This window comes from Bombina bombina, chromosome 5 (genome assembly GCF_027579735.1).
Source record: "Bombina bombina isolate aBomBom1 chromosome 5, aBomBom1.pri, whole genome shotgun sequence".
NCBI lineage: Eukaryota > Metazoa > Chordata > Amphibia > Anura > Bombinatoridae > Bombina > Bombina bombina.
The window spans coordinates 705781610-705801811 of NC_069503.1; the positions used below are offsets into that span (position 1 = coordinate 705781610).

Below are 20202 nucleotides of genomic sequence, written 5' to 3' on the forward strand. Positions count from 1 at the left end.
TATATATATACATGTGAAGGGTTATTCAGGGATTCCTGACAGATATCAGTGTTCCAATGTAACTATCGCTAATTTTGAAATAAAAAATGGTTTGGAAATAGCAAAGTGCTACTTGTACTTATTGCCCTATAACATGCAAAAAAAAAGCAAAGAACATGTAAACATTGGGTATTTCTAAACTCAGGACAAAAATTTAGAAACTAATTAGCATGGGTGTTTTTTGGTGGTTGTACATTTTTAACAGATTTTGGGGGTCAAATTTAGAAAAAGTGTTTTTTTTTTTCATTTTTTCATCATATTTTATAAAAAAAAATAGTTAATTATAAGATATGATAAAAATAATGGTATCTTTAGAAAGTCAATTTAATGGCGAGAAAAAAGGTTTATAATATGTGTGGGTACAGTGAATGAGTAAGAGGAAAATTACAGCTAAACACAAACACCACAGAAATGTAAAAATAGCCCTGGTACCAAACGGTCAGAAAATTGAAAAGTGCTGTGGTCACTATGGGGTTAATTTGCTCAGATTTTGTACATCACTTAGTCACAATATAATGTGCATTGTAACATTGTTATATACTCAGAAATAAATTGCTTAACCTTCAGTGTTGCAGCGTCAGCCTCTTGCTATTACACCATTTATTTTCCTATTTGTTATGCATTGTATCTGACATATGAACCCTGGCTTCAGATGCAAATGATATTACAATTATATTTGTTTATTGTCTGCTCATCTACAACACCTACATATAAAGAAGAAGTCTTATCATGCATCTTGTTTTAGTCATTACTATAGTGCATCCTTATATTTAGAACATTATTTTAGGCCATGGGGCCCCCTGTCCGGTCCGGACATGCAAATGTCCAGGTTTGGTGGGAAACAGCCACAACCAAAAAAGATGACTGTGCATTTGCAACACACTGCACATGCCTACAGTTATCTCTCTCTTGTGTGTGTTTGTGTCTTTGTGTGGGAGTGTGCCTGTGTGTGTAAATGTCTATGTGTGAGAGTGTGTGTCTTTGTGTTTGTCAGTATCTTCTTCTGTGTGAAAGAGTGAGTGTATTTGAGAGTTAGTGTGTGTGAAAACGTTAGTCTCTTTGTGTGTGTTAGAAAGTGTGTGTGTGAGAGAGTATATGTGTGTGTGTGTTAGAGTGTTATGGTGTGTGTGAGAGTGAGTATGTGCGTGGAAATTTATGTTTATGTGCTATTATACATTGGTCTCTAGTTATCAACGTGTCTACTTACCTCCCATCGCCGGCCCCAATACGCCCGCCTAAGCTCGCCTCACATCGCCGCCACGGACCTGAATACGCTCTCCAAAGTTATCAATAAAGCTGTCAAAAAGCCGCGCACCAAGCACGGGGCGTTGAGCAGCGGACTGTGATAGTTATCACTCATTCAATCTCGCTGCTCTTCGGCTTTTTGACAGCTTTATTGACAAGCTGTCACTAAGCACCCACACTAAACTACACTGTTCTACCCCCTATACCGGCGCCCCCGGAGCCCCCCACAACTAAATAAAGTTATTAACCCCTAAACCGCCGCTCCCGGACACCGCCGCAACTATAATAAATGTATTAACCCCTAAACCGCCACTCCTGGACACCGCCGCAACTATAATAAATGTATTAACCCCTAAACCGCCGCTTCCGGAGCCCACCGCCACCTACATTATACCTAGTAACCCATATCCTGCCACCCCTATACCGCCGCCACCTATAATAAATTTATTAACCCCTATCCTGCTGATCCCAGACCCCACCGCAACTAAATAAATTGTTTAACCCCTAAACCGCCGCTCCCGGACCCCGCCGCCACCTATATTAAACGTATTAACCCCTAATCTACCCCCCTACACCGTCGCCACCTATAATAAATTTATTAACCCCTATCCTGCCGCCCCATACCGCCGCCACTATAATAAAATTATTAACCCCTAAACCTAAGTCTAACCCTAACACCCCCCTAGCTTAAATATTAATTAAATACATCTAAATATTATAACTCTTATTAACTAAATTAATCCTATTTAAAACTAAATACTTACCTTTAAAATAAACCCTAATATAGCTACAATATTATTAATAATTGTAGCTATCTTAGGATTTATTTTTATTTTACAGGCAACTTTCAATTTATTTTAACTAGGTACAATAGCTATTAAATAGTTATTAACTATTTAATAGCTATCTAGTTAAAATAAAGAGAAATTTACCTGTAAAATAAAAACTAACCTAAGTTACAATTACACCTAACACTACACTATCATTAAATAAATTATTCCTATTTAAAACTAAATACTTACCTGTAAAATAAACCCTAAGATAGCTACAATGTAATTAATAATTACATTGCAGCTATTTTAGGATTTATATTTATTTTATAGGTAACTTTGTATTTATTTTAGCTAGTTAGAATAGTTATTAAATAGTTATTAACTATGTAATAACTACCTAGCTAAAAGAAATACAAAATTACCTGTAAAATAAATATAAATCCTAAAATAATTGGAATTAAGGTAGGAAAAATCTGATAGGCTGATTTAATCAGCCAATCAGATTGAGCTTGCATTCTATTGGCTGTTCCGATCAGCCAATAGAATGCAAGCTCAATCTGATTGGCTGATTGAATCAGCCAATCCAGATTTTTCCTACCTTAATTCCGATTGGCTGATAGAATCCTATCAGCCAATCGGAATTCGAGGGACGCCATCTTGGATGACGTCACTTAAAGGAACCGTCATTCGTCGTTAGTCCATCGGTAGAAGAGGATGGCTCCGCGTCGGCTCGTCTGAAGATGGCTCCGCTCCGGATGGATGAAGATTGAAGACGCCGCCTGGATGATGACTTCAGTCGGATGGAAGACTTCTTCAGCGCCTCTTGGATGATGACTTCAATCGGATGGAAGACTTCTTCAGCGCCCCTTGGATGATGACTTCAGCTGCTGCGGATGTCCTCTTCTGTTCCATCGGTGGTCGGCTGGCTGAAGACGGCTAAAGGTAGGATGATCTTCAGGGGGGTAGTGTTAGGTTTATTTAAGGGGGGTTTGGGTTAGAGTAGGGGTATGTCGGTGGTGGGTTTTAATGTTGGGGGGGGTTGTATTTTTATTTTACAGGCAAAAGAGCTGTTTTCTTTGGGGCATGCCCCGCAAAAGGCCCTTTTAAGGGCTGGTAAGGTAATAGAGCTGTTAACTTTTTAATGTAGAATAGGGTAGGGCATTTTTTTTATTTTGGGGGGCTTTGTTATTTTATTAGGGGGCTTAGATTAGGTGTAAGTAGCTTAAAATTGTTGTAATATTATTGAAATGTTTGTAACTTATTTTTTTTATTTTTTGTAACTTAGTTTTTTTTTATTTTTTGTACTTTAGTTAGTTTATTTAATTGTATTTAATTGTAGCTATTTGTAGCTAACTTATTTAATTAATTTAATGATAGTGTAGTGTTAGGTTTAATTGTAACTTAGGTTAGGATTTATTTTACAGGTAATTTTGTATTTCTTTTAGCTAGGTAGTTATTAAATAGTTAATAACTATTTAATAACTATTCTAACTAGCTAAAATAAATACAAAGTTATCTGTAAAATAAATATAAATCCTAAAATAGCTACAATGTAATTATTAATTACATTGTAGCTATCTTACGGTTTATTTTACAGGTAAGTATTTAGTTTTAAATAGGATTAATTTATTTAATGATAGTGTAGTGTTAGGTGTAATTGTAACTTAGGTTAGTTTTTATTTTACAGGTAAATTTCTCTTTATTTTAACTAGGTAGCTATTAAATAGTTAATAACTATTTAATAGCTATTGTACCTAGTTAAAATAAATTGAAAGTTGCCTGTAAAATAAAAATAAATCCTAAGATAGCTACAATATAATTATTATATTGTAGCTATATTAGGGTTTATTTTAAAGGTAAGTATTTAGTTTTAAATAGGATTAATTTAGTTAATAAGAGTTATAATATTTAGATGTATTTAATTAATATTTAAGTTAGGGGGTGTTAGGGTTAGACTTAGGTTTAGGGGTTTTATTATAGTGGCGGCAGTGTAGGGGGGCAGGATAGGGGTTAATAAATGTATTATAGATGGCGGCGGTGTAGGGGGGGGCAGGATAGGGGTTAATAAATGTATTATAGGTGGCGGCGGTGTAGGGGGGGCAGGATAGGGGTTAATAAATTTATTATAGTGGCGGCGGTGTAGGGGGGCAGGATAGGGGTTAATAGGTATTATGTAGGTTGCGGCGGGGTCTGGGAGCGGTGATTTAGGGGTTAACATATTTATTAGAGTGGCGGCGGGGTCCGGGAGCGGCAGTTTAGGGGTTAATAAGTTTATTAGAGTGGCGGTGTGCTCCGGGAGCGGCGGTTTAGGGGGGTAATACATTTATTTAGTTGCGGCGGTGTAGGGGGGGACAGATTAGGGGTGTTTAGACTCGGGGTACATGTTAGGGCGTTATGTGTAGACAGCTCCCATAGGAATCAATGGGATGTCGGGCAGCAGCGAACATGAACTTTCGCTATGGTCAGACTCCCATTGATTCCTATGGGATCCGCCGCCTCCAGGGCGGCGGATTGAAAACCAGGTACGCTGGGCCGGAAAAGTGCCAAGTGTACCTGCTAGTTTTTTGATAACTAGCAAAAGTAGTCAGATTGTGCCGAATTTGTGTTTGGAACATCTGGAGTGACGTAAGAATCGATCTGTGTCGGACTGAGTCCGGCGGATCGAAGCTTACGTCACTAAATTCTACTTTTGCCGGTGTGTAGGGCTTGATAACTAAAGCGAATCAGCTTCGCCACAAATACGCTGCGGAATTCCAACGTATTTGAGGTTGACGGCTTGATAACTAGAGGCCATAGTGTGTACCATGCACATTTTTTTGCTGTGCACAGTGCAAGAGTGTTCAGGTTTGGCCTGAACTAAAGGTGGGAACCCTATGAAGCACACAATGCCGTCTCAGTATGTTGAATAAATTCCTGAGTGTCATTCACAAGAGAGAAACCATTAGTCACAAACTGAATAGATTATGTACATACATTTTTTTGAGCCAGTGTTTTAGTATCCTGGTTTAAATGAACTACTCTGTAAGCAGCAATGTCCTTCATTCTGAGATACAGTAAAATAGAAAACATCTTTTGTGCACCTACTAGTGGATCAGTTTTTGTTCTTTTGCTCTGAGTCTGAAACCTTTTTTTATGTGTGCAGCGCAGATCTGAACAAAAGCAATGGAATGTTTGAGAGTAAGTTTGTGTAACAATGCTTTAATAGATAGGTAATATATGCTTTTCTTGCTGTTAAAAAGACCCAGCATAATACAAGTAATGTAAGCTGTAATCTATAAAACAAATTTTTTTGAGATACAAAATAGAGTAAATTAAATTTCACTCGTCTGTTATTAGAATCTTAAATGTTTGAGTGCAATATGCAATTAGATAATCTATTTTTTAATTTTATATTGAGTGGAAGTAAATGACTACTTTCTGAAAATTAGAATTTAATGTTATTATAATGAGACACTTCAAGATGAATACAACTATCAGATAATAAAATGTGTTTTGTCCTCCAATGCAATGGCTTTGGCATAAAGTATGGAGTGTTCTATTTGTTGTATTAAAAAAGCAAATACAATTTAGTCACATATGCAATAAATCAGAAATCCAATAATTAAAAGTGCATAAGTTATATTATATGTGGAAAATATGGCCTACATTGTTGGAGGTGGAGATTTTTTTCAGCAGCAGATTTTATCCAGTTTCTTGGGAAGTACAAAAAAATAAATACTACTGAATATATGCACATATACAGCTTACAATGAATCTCCTTAGTATTTTAAATTCCATTAGATATATTTTGCAATATCTTTCAGTTTGTGAAAATAATGGTTATGGTATCACTGCTAATATGGCTATAATTTAATTTGTGTTGACCTGCATTTATCCCTCCCCTATGCATGCTCCCATTGCCCCTGATTTCATAAGTGGTTAAACAGGCATGATTTCTCTACAAATCATGTAAGAAGTAAGTCTTTAATACATGCAAATAAGTTGTCTGGAAATGCCTAATTCTTGTATTAATCTCTATTGGCATTTTTAAATGGCCGTACATATTCGCAGTTCTCATATAATAATGCCCATGTAATATTTATTGTTTCTCCAACATTGGTGTGTCCGGTCCACGGCGTCATCCATAACTTGTGGGAATATTCTCTTCCCCAACAGGAAATGGCAAAGAGCACAGCAAAAGCTGTCCATATAGTCCCTCCTAGGCTCCGCCCCCCCAGTCATTCTCTTTGCCGCTGAACAAGCAGCATCTCCACGGAGATGGTGAAGAGTATGTGGTGTTTAGTTGTAGTTTTTTATTCTACTATCAAGAGTTTGCTATTTTAAAATAGTGCTGGTATGTACTATTTACTCTGAAACAGAAAAAGATGAAGAGTTCTGTTTGTGAGAGGAGTATGATTTTAGCAGCAGTAACTAAAATCGTTTGCTGTTCCCACATAGGACTGTTGAGATGAGATAACTTCAGTTGGGGGAACAGTTGGCAGACTTTTCTGCTTAAGGTATGATTAGCCATATTTCTAACAAGACTGTGTAATGCTGGAAGGCTGTCATTTTTCCCCTCATGGGGACCGGTAAGCCATTTTCTTAGTCTCAAACAGAATAAAGGGCTTAATATGGGCTATAAAACTGGTAGACACTTTTATGGGCTAGATCGATTGCTTTATTTGGGCATTTTATACAGTTTGATGTTGAAATTCACACTTTATAACTTTGGGGAACGTTTTTTTACGTCAGGCACTGGTTTAGACACCTTCCCAGTCAGGAAGGGCCTTCTCTGTAGTAGGCAGAGCCTCATTTTCGCGCCATTACTGCGCAGTTACTTTTGAGAGCAGTACATGCAGCTGCATGTGTGTGGGTCTGGAAGTAGTTGAAAAGGTTCCTAGAAGGCTTCATTTGGTATCGTATACTCCCCTGGGTTTGGTGAAGTCGCAGCAAAGGCTGGAGCTGGGACTGTAAGGGGGTTAAAACTGTAAATGGCTCCGGTTTCCTCATTTTAAGGGTTAACAGTCTGAAATTTGGGGTGCAATGCTTTGAATGCTTTAAGACACTGTGGTGAAAATTTGGTTAAAATTGAACAATTCCTTCATAGTTTTTCACATATTCAGTAAAAAAGTGTGCCCTGTTTAAAATTTAAAGAGACAGTAACGGTTTTGTTTTAAAACGGTTTTTGTACTTTATTGACAAATTTAAGCCTGTTTAACATGTCTGTGCCTTCAGATAAACTATGTTCTGTATGTATGGAAGCCAATGTGTCTCCCCCTTCAAATATGTGTGATAATTGTGCCATAGCGTCCAAACAAAGTAAGGACAGTACTGCCACAGATAGTAAAGTTGCCCAAGATGATTCATCAGATGAAGGGAGTAGACATAGTTCTACATCATCTCCTTCTGTGTCTACACCAGTTTTGCCCACGCAGGAGACCCCTAGTACTTCTAGCGCGCCAATGCTTGTTACTATGCAACAATTGACGGCAGTAATGGATAACTCCATAGCAAATATTTTATCCAAAATGCCTGCATTTCAGAGAAAGCGCGATTGCTCTGTTTTAAACACTGTAGAGCAGGAGGGCGCTGATGATAATTGCTCTGTCATACCCTCACACCAATCTGAAGTGGCCATGAGGGAGGTTTTGTCAGATGGGGAAATTTCTGATTCAGGTAGAATTTCTCAACAGGCAGAACCTGATGTTGTGACATTTAAATTTAAATTAGAGCATCTCCGCGCACTACTTAAGGAGGTGCTATCTACTCTGGATGATTGTGACAACCTGGTCATTCCAGAAAAATTGTGCAAGATGGACAAGTTCCTAGAGGTCCTGGTGCACCCCGACGCTTTTCCAATACCCAAGCGGGTGGCGGACATAGTGAATAAGGAGTGGGAGAAGCCCGGCATACCTTTTGTCCCTCCTCCTATATTTAAGAAATTATTTCCTATGGTCGACCCCAGAAAGGACTTATGGCAGGCAGTCCCTAAGGTCGAGGGGGCAGTTTCATACCCTATCCAAACGCACTACTATTCCTATCGAGGATAATTGTGCTTTCAAAGATCCTATGGATAAAAAATTGGAGGGTTTGCTTAAAAAGATTTTTGTACAGCAAGGTTACCTCCTGCAACCTATTTCGTGCATTATTCCTGTCACTACAGCAGCGTGGTTCTGGTTCGAGGAACTAGAAAAGTCGCTCAGTAGAGAGACTCCGTATGAGGAGGTTATAGACCGCTAGATTAGCGGCGAAAAATTCAGGGTTTGCAATTGTGGTGCGCAGAGTGCTCTGGCTAAAGTCTTTGTCAGCGGATGTATCTTCCAAGACAAAATTGCTTAATATCCCTTTCAAGGGTAAAACCCTCTTTGGGCCAGAATTGAAAGAGATTATCTCAGACATCACTGGGGGTAAGGGCCATGCCCTCCCACAAGATAGGCCTTTCAAGGCCAAGAATAAGTCTAATTTTCGTTCCTTTCGCAATTTCAGGAACGGACCGGCCTCCAACTCTGCAGCCTCTAGACAAGAGGGTAATGCTTCGCAGACCAAACCAGCTTGGAAACCGATGCAAGGCTGGAACAAGGGTAAACAGGCCAAGAAGCCTGCTGATGCTACTAAAACAGCATGAAGGAGTAGCCCCCGATCCGGGACCGGATCTAGTAGGGGGCAGACTCTCTCTCTTCGCACAGGCTTGGGCAAGAGATGTTCAGGATCCCTGGGCACTAGAAATAGTTTCTCAGGGTTATCTTCTGGAATTCAAGGAACTACCCCCAAGGGGAAGGTTCCACATGTCTCACTTATCTTCAAACCAAATAAAGAGACAGGCATTCTTACATTGTGTAGAAGACATGGAACAAGGACTGGGGTTTTACTCAAATCTGTTTGTAGTTCCTAAAAAAGAGGGAACCTTCAGACCAATTCTGGATTTAAAGATTCTAAACAAATTTCTCAGAGTGCCATCGTTCAAAATTGAAACTATTCGAACGATTTTACCTACAATCCAGGAGGGTCAATTTATGACTACCGTGTATCTAAAGGATGCGTATCTACATATTCCTATCCACAAAGATCATCATCAGTTCCTAAGGTTCGCCTTTCTGGACAAACATTACCAGTTTGTGGCTCTCCCATTCGGGCTAGCCACTGCTCCAAGGATTTTCACAAAGGTACTCGGGTCCCTTCTAGCGGTTCTAAGACCAAGGGGCATTGCAGTGGCACCTTACTTGGACGACATTCTGATACAAGCGTCGTCTCTTTCAAAGGCAAAGGCTCACACAGACATCGTTCTGGCCTTTCTCAGATCTCACGGGTGGAAGGTGAACATAGAAAAATGTTCCCTGTCTCCGTCGACAAGAGTTCCTTTCTTGGGGACAATAATAGATTCTTTAGAAATGAAGATTTTCCTGACAGATGTCAGAAAGTCAAAACTTCTAAACGCTTGTCAAGTTCTTCACTCTGTTCCACGACCTTCCATAGCTCAGTGCATGGAAGTAGTAGGGTTGATGGTTGCAGCAATGGACATAGTTCCTTTTGCGCAAATTCATCTAAGACCATTACAACTGTGCATGCTGAAACAGTGGAATGGGGACTATACAGACTTGTCTCCAGTGATTCAAGTAGATCAGAAGACCAGAGACTCACTCCGTTGGTGGCTAACCCAGGATCACCTGTCCCAGGGAATGAGCTTCCACAGACCAGAGTGGGTCATCGTCACGACCGACGCCAGTCTAGTGGGCTGGGGTGCAGTCTGGGACTCCCTGAAAGCTCAGGGTCTATGGTCTCAGGAAGAGTCTCTTCTCCCGATAAACATTCTGGAACTGAGAGCGATATTCAATACTCTCAAGGCTTGGCCTCAATTAGCAAAGGCCAGATTCATAAGATTCCAATCAGACAACATGACGACTGTTGCTTACATCAACCATCAGGGGGGAACAAGGAGTTCCCTGGCGATGAGAGAAGTGACCAAAATCATAAAATGGGCGGAGGATCACTCCTGCCACCTATCTGCGATCCACATCCCAGGAGTGGAAAACTGGGAGGCGGATTATCTGAGTCGTCAGACATTTCATCCGGGGGAGTGGGAACTCCACCCGGAGATATTTGCCCAGTTGACCCAATTATGGGGCATTCCAGACATGGATCTGATGGCGTCTCGTCAGAACTTCAAGGTTCCTTGCTACGGGTCCAGATCCAGGGATCCCAAGGCGACTCTAGTGGATGCATTAGTAGCGCCTTGGGCCTTCAACCTAGCTTATGCGTTTCCACCGTTTCCTCTCATTCCCAGGCTGGTAGCCAGGATCAAACAGGAGAGGGCCTCAGTGATTTTGATAGCTCCTGCGTGGCCACGCAGGACTTGGTATGCAGACCTGGTGAATATGTCATCGGCTCCACCATGGAAGCTACCTTTGAGACAGGATCTTTTAGTACAAGGTCCATTCGAACATCCAAATCTAGTTTCTCTCCAGCTGACGGCTTGGAAATTGAACGCTTGATTTTATCTAAGCGTGGGTTTTCGGATTCTGTGATAGATACTCTGGTACAAGCCAGAGAACCTGTAACTAGAAAAATTTACCATAAAATATGGAAAAGATATATCTGTTGGTGTGAATCCAAGGGATTCTCATGGAGTAAAATTAAAATTCCTAGGATCCTTTCCTTTCTCCAAGAAGGTTTGGATAAGGGATTATCAGCGAGTTCTCTGAAAGGACAGATTTCTGCTTTATCTGTCTTGTTACACAAACGACTGGCAGCTGTGCCAGATGTTCAAGCTTTTGTTCAGGCTTTGGTCAGGATCGAGCCAGTTTACAGACCTTTGACTCCTCCCTGGAGTCTGAATTTAGTTCTTTCAGTTCTTCAAGGGGTTCCGTTTGAACCTCTGCATTCCATGGATATCAGGCTGTTATCTTGGAAGGTTCTGTTTTTGGTTGCTATTTCTTCTGCTGGAGGAGTTTCTGAGTTGTCTGCTCTGCAGTGTAATCCGCCCTATCTGGTGTTCCATTCAGATAAGGTTGTTTTGCGTACTAAACCTGGTTTCCTTCCAAAGGTTGTTTCCAACAAGAATATTAACCAGGAAATAGTTGTGCCTTCTTTGTGTCCGAATCCAGTTTCAAAGAAGGAACGTTTGTTACATAATTTAGATGTAGTCCGTGCTTTAAGGTTCTATTTAGAAGCAACAAAGGATTTCAGACAAACGTCTTCTCTGTTTGTCGTTTATTCTGGCAAGAGGAGAGGTCAAAAAGCTACTGCTACCTCTCTTTCCTTTTGGCTGAAAAGCAACAATCCATTGGCTTACGAGACTGCCGGACGGCAGCCTCCCGAACGAATCACAGCTCACTCTACTGGGGCTGTGGCTTCCTCGTGGGCCTTTGGGAATGTGGCTTCTGTTGATCGGATGTGTGGGGCGGCGACTTGGTCTTCTCTGCGCGCTTTTGCCAAATTCTGCAAATTTGGTACTTTTGCTTCTTCTGAGGCTATTTTTGGGAGAAAGGTTTTGCAAGCCGTGGTGCCTTCTGTTTAGGTAACCTGATTGGCTCCCTCCCTTCATCCGTGTCCTAAAGGTTTGGTATTGGTTCCCACAAGTTATGGATGATGCTGTGGACCGGACACACCAATGTTGGAGAAAACAGAATTTATGCTTACCTGATAAATTACTTTCTCCAACGGTGTGTCCAGTCCACGGCCCGCCCTGGTTTTTTTAATCAGGTTTGATAAATTTCTTTCTTTAACTACAGTCACCACGGCACCCTATGGTTTCTCCTTTTTTTCTCCTGTCCGTCGGTCGAATGACTGGGGGGGGCGGAGCCTAGGAGGGACTATATGGACAGCTTTTGCTGTGCTCTTTGCCATTTCCTGTTGGGGAAGAGAATATTCCCACAAGTTATGGATGACGCCGTGGACCGGACACACCGTTGGAGAAAGTAATTTATCAGGTAAGCATAAATTCTGTTTTTGTTGCGAGGTAGTGAAAGAGAAAGAGTGACACTGCTGTTTATCTGGAGGAAAAATGTACTTTGCCGTAATGGCTGTATTTAGGGTTAGAAATAGCCCACAACAAGGCGCAGAATCTGCAGAATAATAATTAATTAACAAAGGTATATACCGATTTATAAAAAGTTAAATAATTTAAAGTGCAATTGTCAGTGAGGGAGACTGCATTCGTGGCTGAAATTTTGCCCTCCAGTGGAGGTAGCAGAAAGCAGAAAGCAGAAATCACATCACAACTGAAAACCATAGCTGGGTTGCCAGAAGTGCTTCTTGTTGTAACATCAAATTGAGCCTGAGAAATGCTGAGTAAAATAGTTAAAGGGACATGATACCTGAATGTTGAAGCATATAAAAGTGATGCAGCATAGCTGTAAAAAGCTGACTAGAAAATATCATCTGAAGATATCTTAGGAAATTTGAGGTAAAATATCTTCATTTTTTACAAAGTATTCACACCACACTGTAAAGAGACAAAGAGATAGTAAACGTTCAGAATAATGTTATATAATTCTGCACACAGTGCTTAATTATATAACATTATTTTAACAGTAACTTCAAAAATACTATTAGACCAGAGCGGGAGTGAGCTACAATAGCCAGACCGGTCGTGCTGTTACTAGCCAGCAAGCCCACAAAGCACTTTGGATATCCAAGACCCACTCAGTAGATCCTGGAGCAGAGTCCAACTTTACATTTCAAAATCTGCAAATACTTTTAATTTTTTAAGTTACCGCTAAAATAATGTTATATATACCCGCACTGTTTGCAGAATTATATAACATTATTCTGAACGTTTACTGTCCCTTAAAAGCAGCCAGTCTGGATGCTTGTCACAGGACTTGCAAGGGAATGAGCATCTGGAATGTGCAGGCACAGTCATGTTATTTTCTTATTCAATTTAAGTAAATTCTAAGAAATCTGATTATATTAAAGTGAAATCTCATGAGATCACAGCAAAGGCAAAGCATTACCTCAGCACTGCTGATGCTGATTGGCTATTGTTTTTTTTTTTTTTAGACTTGCAGCTGGACTGAAGCTGAAGTATAACTGTTTACACAGCACTTACTCTGGTGATCTGAAGACATTTTGTGGTAAAATATCTTCCTTTTTCTACATAGAGATGCTTAGGGGATATTTTTTTTTATTATGTCCCTTTAAGCTAGAAATGCCACGATTTGAACCAAGAACTGTCAAGATAGCAAGGTGTGCTAGTGATTGATATCAAGATAGAAAAACTAACTGCAAGAATATATTTTTAACGTTTATTTGTAAAATGCTGAGAAATTCCTTGGTACTGGGTACATAAAATGGGGGTACATAAGTAAGGGTATATACTACCAGAGTTTCAAGTTAAAAGAAAAACAGATACATAAAGCAGACTAAACAAAACCAAATACAAGCAGAGGAGGGCCCAATACAAAGGTTAAACAATTTAAGGGTTAAAGATGGGAGACATATAATTTGTGGTAGCTTGTAGTTGCAGCAGTGAGATAAGGAGTTCTGATTTATTTAGTTGGCTAGGATGAAGAATAACTATTGGGGAGAGGTGTTAATCCTCACTGAATAGGTAGGTTTTCAAAGAGCATCTGAAGTCTTACAAGGTTGAAGACAGTTTTGTAGGGCAGGATATACACGGGAGAAGTCTTGCAGAGAGGAGCAGCTGACGTGGATAGGAGAGTTAGATGGATGAGTCTAGCTGAGGCATTCATAATAGATTAAAGGTGGGGCTAGGCGAGATTTTGAGAGACCACTTATGAGTAGGTTACAATAGTGAATATGATACAAAATAAGTGAAGGAATTAATATTTTTGGAAATGTCTTGGGTAAAGGAAGGGGGAATGTTTAGATACACGATGAGCTGAAATACACAAGGGGGCTGAAAGACTGCGCAAACTCCAAATCAAGGTGGTTTCAAAAACAATTTAATGCACATATAAAAAGTTACACTTACTAGAAGTGAGTCGATACATTCAGTATAAAATATATCCAATCTCAAATAGGCTAAACGTCCAAACTGCACCTCTAAATCATCACCGCTAGCTTCGATCCACCAAAGTCTTTTGGACCAGATTGCAAGTGGAGTGCTAATTAACACTTCTGCTCGAGCGTTAATTGCACTAGAAGTAAGCTTTTTGCGCTCGTCGGGTTGCACTCGTATTATTAGTTGAAAGTAAACTGTTTTTGCTCTGGCACTAACCCGAAGAGAGCAAAAAGCCAAACTTAGAATATCTTGTGCAAATTCATGTATTCCCCTATAGAAGTCAATGGAGGGAAAAAAAAAAACAAATTACTCTTGCGCAAACCCGACATGAAAATATCAATATCTCACATTCCAGTGTTCTTCACATAGAAGAATATGTTCTATTTATTCATCAAAAAATTATTCTAAATATATCTGATCTTTTTTGGTACAGTATATATCTATACCTCTATATATCTATATATTTATCTATTAGATAATTTGTTATTATCAAAATGAATTATACATACAGTAAGTCCTATTTTATTTTATTGTTTCTGGTTTGGGCACGTGGAACATGAACAGCTGATTAATAATGGTCCAAGCAGCCTGCAACCTAACATTGATGACTGTTAACAGAATCTTTTGTATCAGAAGTTCATTTTAAATGTCCTTCTAAATGTATTTGAAATGATTAGCTATATTTATTGCTTCACAAACTTACAGAGTGCCTGCTAATACTGGATGCATAGAAATTGTAAACAGCAGAACTGTTTCTTAAAAGATTTCATCTTAATTAAATGGATGTATATCCCTATTAAAAACTGCATTGTTTTTGACCAAACTGGCCCTTAATCAATTTCGGCTAGATTTAGAGTTTTGTCGGTAACGACCCGAGAAGCTAACGCCGGCTTTTTTCTGGCCGCACCATAAAAATAACTCTGGTATTGAGAGTCCACATAAAGGCTGCGTTAGGCTCCAAAAAAGGAGCGTAGAGCATATTTAACGCAGCTTCAACTCTCGATACCAGAGTTGCTTACGCAAGCGGGCAGCCTCATAAACGTGCTTGTGCACGATTCCCCCATAGAAAACAATGGGGCTGTTTGAGCTGAAAAAAAAACCTAACACCTGCAAAAAAGCCGCGTTCAGCTCCTAACGCAGCCCCATTGTTTGCTATGCGGAAACACTTCCTACGTCTGCACCTAACACTCTAACATGTACCCCGAGTCTAAACACCCCTAGCCTTACACTTATTAACCTCTAATCTGCCGCCCCCGCTATCGCTGACCTCTGCATATTATTATTAACCCCTAATCTGCCGCTCCGTAAACTGCCGCTACTTACATTATCCCTATGTACCCCTAATCTGCTGCCCTAACATCGCCGACCCCTATATTATATTTATTAACCCCTAATCTGCCCCCCACAACGTTGCCTCCACCTGCCTACACTTATTAACCCCTAATCTGCCGAGCGGACCTGAGCGCTACTATAATAAAGTTATTAACCCCTAATCCGCCTCACTAACCCTATAATAAATAGTATTAACCCCTAATCTGCCCTCCCTAACATCGCCGACACCTAACTTCAATTATTAACCCCTAATCTGCCGACTGGAGCTCACCGCTATTCTAATAAATGTATTAACCCCTAAAGCTAAGTCTAACCCTAACACTAACACCCCCCTAAATTAAATATAATTTACATCTAACGAAATTAATTATCTCTTATTAAATAAATTATTCCTATTTAAAGCTAAATACTTACCTGTAAAATAAATCCTAATATAGCTACACTATAAATTATAATTATATTATAGCTATTTTAGGATTAATATTTATTTTACATGTAACTTTGTAATTATTTTAACCAGGTACAATAGCTATTAAATAGTTAAGAACTATTTAATAGTTACCTAGTTAAAATAATAACAAAATTACCTGTAAAATAAATCCTAACCTAAGTTACAATTAAACCTAACACTACACTATCATTAAATTAATTAAATAAAATATCTACAATTACCTACAATTAAACCTAACACTACACTATCAATACATTAATTAAATACAATATCTACAAATAACTACAATGAAATAAACTAACTAAAGTACAAAAAATAAAAAAGATCTAAGTTACAAAAAATAAAAAATATTTACAAACATAAGAAAAATATTACAACAATTTTAAACTAATTACACCTACTCTAAGCCCCCTAATAAAATAACAAACCCCCCCAAAATAAAAAAATGCCCTACCCTATTCTAAATTACTAAAGTTCAAAGCTCTTTTACCTTACCAGCCCTGAACAGGGCCCTTTGCGGGGCATGCCCCAAGAAGTTCAGCTCTTTTGCCTGTAAAAAAAAACATACAATACCCCCCCCCCAACATTACAACCCACCACCCACATACCCTTAATCTAACCCAAACCCCCATAAATAAACCTAACACTAAGCCCCTGAAGATCATCCTACCTTGTCTTCACCTCACCGGGTATCACACTGATCCGTCCTGGCTCCGATATCTTCATCCAACCCAAGCGGGGGCTAGACATCCACTGAAGAAGTCCAGAAGAGGGTCCAAAGTCTTCATCCTATCCGGGAAGAAGAGTAGATCCGGACCAGCAACCATCATCTTCCAAGCGGCATCTTCTATCTTCATCCGATGAGGACCGGCTCCATCCTGAAGACCTCCACCGCGGACCCATCTTCATCCGGCGACGTCCAACTGAAGAATGATGGTTCCTTTAAGGGACGTCATCCAAGATGGCGTCCCTCGAATTCCGATTGGCTGATAGGATTCTATCAGCCAATCGGAATTAAGGTAGGAATATTCTGATTGGCTGATGGAATCAGCCAATCAGAATCAAGTTCAATCCGATTGGCTGATCCAATCAGCCAATGAGATTGAGCTCGCATTCTATTGGCTGTTCCGATCAGCCAATAGAATGCAAGCTCAATCTGATTGGCTGATTGGATCAGCTAATTGGATTGATCTTGATTCTGATTGGCTGATTCCATCAGCCAATCAGAATATTCCTACCTTAATTCCGATTGCCTGATAGAATCCTATCAGCCAATCGGAATTCGAGGGATGCCATCTTGGATGACGTCCCTTAAAGGAGCCGTCATTCTTCAGTTGGACGTCGCCGGATGAAGATGGGTCCGCGGTGGAGGTCTTCAGGATGGAGCCGGTCCTCATCGGATGAAGATAGAAGATGCCGCTTGGAAGATGATGGTTGCCGGTCCGGATCTACTCTTCTTCCCGGATAGGATGAAGACTTTGGACCCTCTTCTGGACTTCTTCAGTGGATGTCTAGCCCCCGCTTGGGTTGGATGAAGATATCGGAGCCAGGACGGATCGGTGTGATACCCGGTGAGGTGAAGACAAGGTAGGATGATCTTCAGGGGCTTAGTGTTAGGTTTATTTAAGGGGGGTTTGGGTTAGATTAGGGGTATGTGGGTGGTGGGTTGTAATGTTGGGGGGGGGTATTGTATGTTTTTTTTTACAGGCAAAAGAGCTGAACTTCTTGGGGCATGCCCCGCAAAGGGCCCTGTTGAGGGCTGGTAAGGTAAAAGAGCTTTGAACTTTAGTAATTTAGAATAGGGTAGGGCATTTTTTTTATTTTGGGGGGCTTTGTTATTTTATTAGGGGGCTTAGAGTAGGTGTAATTAGTTTAAAATTGTTGTAATATTTTTCTTATGTTAGTTAGTTTATTTCATTGTAGTTATTTGTAGGTATTGTATTTAATTTATTTATTGATAATGTAGTGTTAGGTTTAATTGTAGGTAATTGTAGGTATTTTATTCAATTAATTTATTGATAGTGTAGTGTTAGGTTTAATTGTAACTTAGGTTAGGATTTATTTTACAGGTAAATTTGTAATTATTTTAACTATTTTAGCTATTAAATAGTTCTTAACTATTTAATAGCTATTGTACCTGGTTAAAATAAATACAAAGTTACCTGTTAAATAAATATTAATCCTAAAATAGCTATAATATAATTAGAATTTATATTGTAGCTATATTAGGATTTATTTTACAGGTAAGTATTTAGCTTTAAATAGGAATAATTTATTTAATAAGAATTAATGAATTTCGTTAGATTAAAATTATATTTAATTTAGGGGGTGTTAGTGTTAGGGTTAGACTTAGCTTTAGGGGTTAATACATTTATTAGAATAGCGGTGAGCTCCAGTCGGCAGATTAGGGGTTAACGTTTGAAGTTAGGTGTCGGCGATGTTAGGGAGGGCAGATTAGGGGTTAATACTATTTATTATAGGGTTAGTGAGGCGGATTAGGGGTTAATAACTTTATAATAATAGCGGTGCGGTCCGCTCGGCAGATTAGGGGTTAATAAGTGTAGGCAGGTGGAGGCGACGTTGAGGGGGCAGATTAGGGGTTAATAAATATAATATAGGGGTCGGCGGTGTTAGGGGCAGCAGATTAGGGGTACATAGCTATAATGTAGGTGGCGGCTCTTTGCGGTCGGCAGATTAGGGGTTAATTATTGTAGGTAGCTGGCGGCGACATTGTGGGGGGCAGATTAGGGGTTAATAAATATAATATAGGGGTCGGCGGTGTTAGGGGCAGCAGATTAGGGGTACATAAGGATAACGTAGTTGTCGGTCGGCAGATTAGGGGTTAAAAAAATTTAATCGAGTTGCGGCGATGTGGGGGGACCTCGGTTTAGGGGTACATAGGTAGTTTATGGGTGTTAGTGTACTTTAGAGTACAGTAGTTAAGAGCTTTATAAACCGGCGTTAGCCCAGAAAGCTCTTAACTACTGACTTTTTTCCTGCGGCTGGAGTTTTGTCGTTAGAATTCTAACGCTCACTTCAGACACGACTCTAAATAGCAGAGTTAGAAAAATCCCATTGAAAAGATAGGATTAGCAATTTACGTAAGGGGATCTGCGGTATGGAAAAGTCGCGGCTGAAAAGTGAGCGTTAGATCCTTTTTTGAGTGACTCCAAATACCGGAGGTAGCCTAAAACCAGCGTTAGGAGCCTCTAACGCTGGTTTTCACGGCTAACGCCAAACTCTAAATCTAGGCCTATGTGTTTTGTATCTGTTCCAACAACCGTTACCTATTAAAAATTTTCACTGTTCTATTTTCCAAAATGGAATGCTAAATACAAGTTCAAAAGATCCAAAGTTGTTCTTTAAATAGCACCTGCATGGTAGAGTGTAGATCAAAGAAACTAAAGGACAAAAGAGAAAAGGCAACCCATTAGTGCATTAACTCACAATTTCCCAGAGTGACAGTAGTATAAGCTAGGGATGGCCAAATGACGGCCACTGAGCAACATGCTACTCTCTGCACTAGCTTTTGTGGCCGGTAGGAAAAAGGAAAACTATGAATATGTGCCATAGTTTTTGTAGCCCTACAAAAAAGTAGAACTAAAAATGTTTTGGGGAATTCAGGTGGTAGACAAACATGATGGCGAAAACTCTTAAGAACCATCTCTGGAGAAGAACAGCAGATAGAGGTTCACTGCACCCTTAACTTAATCAGGCCCTGTGTCACTGGACATTTTTAGGAAGTATATTATTATTTGTCTGTATCCATGTATTTTAATGTGGCCCGTAAGGTTTCAAAATATTACTCAGCAGTCCTTAATGGGACAGTAAATTCAAAATGAAACTTTCATGATTCAGATAGAGCATGCAATTTTAAACAGCTCTCTCCTTAACTTCAGGTGTCTAATTAGCGTTGTTCACTTGGAATCCTTTGTTGAAAAGCATACCTAGGTAGGTTCAAGAGCAGCAATGCACTACTGGGAGTTAGCTGCTGATTGGTAGCTGCACAAATATGCATTTTGTCATTAGTTCATCTGATGTGTTTAGCTAGCTCCGGGTAAGTGCTTCTTCAATAAAGATTGCCAAGAGAAGGAAGCAAATTTGATAATTGAAGTGAATTGGAAATTGTTTAAATTTGTATGCACTCTATATAAATAAAAAATACTTTATTTTGTTTTTCATGTACTTTTATTGCAGTCCTAACACTTCAGGTTTGGCCTAGCTAGTCGTAACATAAAAATTCTCCATAGGCTTTTATGAAGATAAATGTTTTTATCACCAGTTTCCAAAATTTACCACATCAATGAAAACTAGGCCTTTATTAGCTATCCATTGAAAGTATAGGGTGTGCTAAAATGATTTGGCCGCTCTAAACATTCTCTATTTTAACTTTTTAACCATTCACTTGTAATACTAGATTG

General features: G+C 39.5%; 1 protein-coding gene across 1 annotated transcript in view; it reads right to left on the reverse strand.

Moving 5' to 3' along the window:
• SLC35B3 (solute carrier family 35 member B3) overlaps positions 1-20202 on the reverse strand; it is a 168471-nt gene that overhangs the window by 147922 nt on the left and 347 nt on the right. The window lies entirely within an intron of this gene.